This window comes from Rattus norvegicus, chromosome 13 (assembly GCF_036323735.1).
Source record: "Rattus norvegicus strain BN/NHsdMcwi chromosome 13, GRCr8, whole genome shotgun sequence".
In the NCBI taxonomy this organism is placed as follows: Eukaryota; Metazoa; Chordata; class Mammalia; order Rodentia; family Muridae; genus Rattus; species Rattus norvegicus.
Window position 1 is genome coordinate 60,096,408 of NC_086031.1, and position 5,016 is coordinate 60,101,423.

General features: G+C 41.1%; 1 pseudogene; it reads left to right on the forward strand.

Moving 5' to 3' along the window:
* Nucleotides 1-2,278: 2,278 nt before the first annotated feature.
* Nucleotides 2,279-3,101, forward strand: Rpl7l1-ps2 (ribosomal protein L7-like 1, pseudogene 2; annotated as a pseudogene).
* The last annotated feature ends 1,915 nt before the right edge of the window (nt 3,102-5,016 follow it).

Below are 5,016 nucleotides of genomic sequence, written 5' to 3' on the forward strand. Positions count from 1 at the left end.
TGCCCCACAGGTGGCCCATACATATACAGCCACCCAATTAGACAAGATGGATGAAGCAAAGAAGTGCAGACTGACAGGAGCCGGATGTAGATCGCTCCTGAGAGACACAGCCAGAATACAGCAAATACAGAGGCGAATGCCAGCAGCAAACCACTGAACTGAGAATAGGTCCCCCGTTGAAGGAATCAGAGAAAGAACTGGAAGAGCTTGAAGGTGCTCGAGACCCCAAAAGTACAACAATGTCAAGCAACCAGAGCTTCCAGGGACTAAATCACTACCTAAAGACTATACATGGACTGACCCTGGACTCTGTCCCCATAGGTAGCAATGAATATCCTAGTAAGAGCACCAGTGGAAGGGGAAGCCCTGGGTCCTGCTAAGACTGAACCCCCAGTGAACTAGACTATGCGGGGAGGGTGGCAATGGGGGGAGGTTTGGGAGGGGAACACCCACAAGGAAGGGGAGGGGGGAGGGTGATGTCTGTCCGGAAACCGGGAAAGGGAATAACACTTGAAATGTATATAAGAAATACTCAAGATAATAAAAAAAAATAAAGTAAAATAAAAAAAAAGAAAAGAGTAAAGAAAAATCAGCGAGTAGGGTTAAATCTGCAAAATTATATTATTATATTTATATTATAATCACTAAAAGAAACAAATAAATGAAAGAAAAAAAGGTTAGTGTGTAGGTACTACTAATTCTCAAATTAATAATAAAGACATAGTAATAATCTAATATAAAAATAAATTCTATCATCCTATTAAGCAACCTGTATAAATGATAAATATTTGATATACATTATGATATATCATCAGAAAAATATATTAAAATAATAGGTTTGGGATAGAGGTGATGGAGGACTGTGCACTGCAATGTAGAGTACTGAAGGTGTATATAGTTCTTCAGTGATGCAGTGGTTACTGCTACACACATCATATATCATAGGATGTGGTGTATGAAGGGTAACTTCTAACCCAAAACTAAGGAATTTTCTTATTAATTAAAATAAATAAAAATAAATCATTTAAAAAACAAGGTTTGAATACCTATTAAGTTGTCACTCTAAAATGAGATTTTAATAGATGGGAAAGTGAAGTAACACTTAGCAAGTCTCTGTACTTTCTATTTAATTATAATTTAAATATGTTTAAAATGTAATGTCTGTTAATTTTTAAAATCAAAAGGAAAAAAATCTATGAAAGTTAACATATTTTATTGTTTTCTCTGTTGGCATTCATGATTCTTCTTTGAAAAATTTCATTGTAATATAATTTAAAAATTATCAAAACATATTTTATATCTTCAGGGCTGGCATGTTTTTGTTCTCAAACTAATGAAACAATTTGTACAATCTACTGCTATTTCATGGGTTCAGCTTGCTTAATTAAGAGTATGTAATGTGTTCTTCACATGGCTTTGATCTATGCTTTGATGCAGAGTCCTATAGCTTGTTTAAAGGATTTGACTAATTAACTATGCAATAAGTGAAGTCCGTAAGTGCTGAAATTTCTATTTCTTGCTCTAGATCTATGAGCAGCTTCTTAAGTAACAAATTTACCTAAATGAAAATGTATCTATTTAGCAGAATGTAGATATTACAGGATATTTTAATACTTAGGTCTAATAATTTGATATATAAGAAAGTATAATTTTTATTATATCAAAAATTATTCTGTTGTATACTTCAATAATAAGTTTTAGCAAATTTAATTAAATCAAGCTGGGCCCACAACTCTGCCTGGGGCAGATCGGAAGTTGCAGACACCCTCCTATACCCAGACATAGCTTGACTTTCAGGAGATTTGTCATAACTAGGTTCATAGATAAGACACCCCTGCTAACCCAATACCTGCCTAATTGAGACCCCACAGGGTCCAGCAGATACAGGACTTACCTACTGTTCGAGAGATACATCTTACTTCTGGAACACAACTGTGTCTACGGGCAAATTGGGTGTTCCAGCCCCTGTCCATCTACTGCCCACCTCCAGAGAGAGTCTGACTCGAGTTAGTCCATCATAACTAGAATCACAGGAGAAACAAGCTCTAGTCAGAGACAGCAAGGCAAGTTAAAACCAGACAAGTGCAAGATCATAAGCAACAGAAACCAGTACCACTTGACACCATCAGAACACAATTTACACAGCACAGCAAGCCCTGCGTACCTTATCATACCTGAACAGCAAGACTCTGATATAAAATCCCATTTCATTAACATGATAGAGGACCTTAAGGAGGACCTAAATATCTCCCTTAAAAAAAATACAGTACACAGCAGTAGCTGGAGCACCGGAAAGATGGCAGAGGAGGGGGAAAGAAAAATGATCCCTTTAGTTTCAGAAAATCTCCTGAAAAAGAGGCAGGCCCTCAAACCCACTCAGGCAAAGCAGGCTCTTTTGGCAAAGAGAGAGAGAAAAGAGAAAGAATTCCGGTTTAGACTACTAGAATCTTTCTTGCAGGATTACTGGCAGCAGCAACGTGACAAGGTGCGTGTCCAGAGCCTAGAAGTGAAGCCTCGTGCTTTGGAGATGCCTGATAAACATTCCTTGGCCTTCCTTATATGCATGGAAAAGACTAAAGGAATGAGATTATTGGTAAACAGCACCGTCATGAAACTTGGCCTGAAGAAATTGTTCAGTGGCGTCTTTGCCTTACGTGACCTGGGGATTTCCAAATCTGAAGACTGTCTGAGAGCTCATCTTCAAAATGCAGATAAGCAAATATTAACGATAAGACTGTCCCTATGACAGACAATGCAGTGATTGTGGAGCACCTGGGGAGAACCTGGGGAGATTTGGTGTCATTTAACTGGAAGATCTCATCCATGAAAATGCCTTCCCTGAGAAGCATTTCCAGGAGATCTCTTCATTCTTGTGCCCTTTCCACCACTCTGTGGCCTGTCTTGCTACCAAGAATAGAGTGGGCTTCCCCAAGGAGATGGGCTCACCTGGCTACTGGGGTGACCGCATCAACCAGCTCATCCGGCAGCTCAACTACAGCAGCAGCAGGTTTTCCAAAAGCACGCATTGGAAATGCTTTTGTTGTTTGTGTAAAATTATCAAGTATCTTCAGAGAAGATTATTTTCTGCCTTCAGAAACTGAGGGAAAGGGCCAGGAGAACCACAGTAGGGTGTGTGAGCATCGAAGACATTTTTCACAGCCCAGTTCAGGGAAAGGAAAGTTCTCTGCTTTGGCTGCCAGTCTCTGAAATCAACGCAAGCTGTTGAGGCAACCTGCCTGCCTTCTATCTTGGTGTTTAATGTTGGGTGGGCAACTAGCCCAAATATACCTCCCACACCCTCCAAGATACTTAATGCAGTGGGGCAGACCAAAGGGCACACATGAATCTGAATGAAGAGGGTCTTGGTTACATTTTATTTTTGTCAGGGTAGATGACCTTGTGTTTGGTTTGGTTTGTTCAATACTGGGTCTTCCTGTGTAGCCCTGGCTGGCCTTAAACTCCACAGCAGCCGTGCCTCCACCTCTGCCTAGTTGCTGGTGGATAACCCTGGGGGCTTGTTCCTCAGGCAGGGAAGGCAGCTAAAAAGGTGACAAAGGCCATGCTAGGTCTTATGTGAGGCCATTTTACAAAGGCTTTGGAACCTCTCAGGTTTGTCAGTGAAACAGCATTTGTACCCTATCCTGCAGTGACAGTCCTTTCCTGTAGCTCAGGATTTAGGATGGGGGATCCCTATGCTAGAAAAACACACACATAAATCCAAACATTGTGCTTGGAACTCCATGACGGTGACACACACCCTCTTGGCACCTGGAAGTCTTTTGTGAGGACAGCCTGCTTTTCTATGCACATTGGTCTATTAAGCTAATCTTGTTCTGTGTTACAGGAGGGGGCTGAAATTTAACCACTTATTTTCCACTATGAGCTAGCATTTGGCTGGGCCTGGTGGCACATAGCTTTAGTCACAGCACTTGGGAGGCAGAGGCAGGCAGATCTCCTGAGTTCAAGGCCAGGCAAGCCTGCTCTACAGTTTCAGGATACCCAGGGACACACCAGAGAAAATGTTAAAAAACAATAAAAAACAATGCTGAGAGACTGTTTTTTCCTAAACCATAAGTACCCAGAAAATGCCCACTAAACTTAGTTCCTTGTCTTGAGAGGGAAAAAAAAAAAAAAAAAAAAAAACCACAGTACAGCCCCTTTACCTGGTCCTCTCTGCTGGGACAGACTGCAGTTAGTCTGCACTGCATTCAGAATTTGGTAAGAACGCCCTCTCCCCAGAGTGCCACAGGTGCCTCTGAGACCCAGTGGATTCTGGAACCCTCCATCCCCCCAAACCCTGGCCCACCAAATACCAATCTGCTTCTGCCTGGTCCTTTCTGCTATGACAGACTGATAGGTAGCCTGCATCCAGGAACACTATATCCTGAGGCATACCAGAGGATCCACTGCACTCAGAACATTTGATATCGCATCCTGAGTCATCCCAGGATATCTGCAGCACCCAGGGCCTCTGACACCACAACCAGAGACCTTATACGTACTATGTAAGCAATTTACTATGAGGTCAAGTCCCATTCTCCACTTATATCGTTTGTGCTTGTGCATCTATGTGCGTGTATGTCTGTGTGTGTGTGTGTGTGTGTGTGTTTGAGAGAGAGAGAGAGAGAGAGAGAGAGAGAGAGAGAGAGAGAGAGTGTCTTCCACATGTGTGAAGGATTCAAGATTATAGAAGTCATCAGATTCTCTCAGCCTGGAATCCTAGGAATTATTGGGACCAAGCATGGGTCTTCTAGAAGACCGGCAAGCACAATTAAGTGTTGGGACTCCTCTTTGATTTTTATGTATTTATTTTTTAAGTGAAAAACTGTCTGGCATATTTTAGAATGATTCAGCATTTCACAAACAAAAACATGGATTGAAATAAGTTTCAGGTTTTATAGTTTTATATGATCAAATTAAGTATCTACACCCCCTAAGTCATTCATTGTTATTGAAAAGTTTGTGAATGCCAGCCGTTTTTAGGATTAATAGGATATCATACGAGGCTATCTTTTT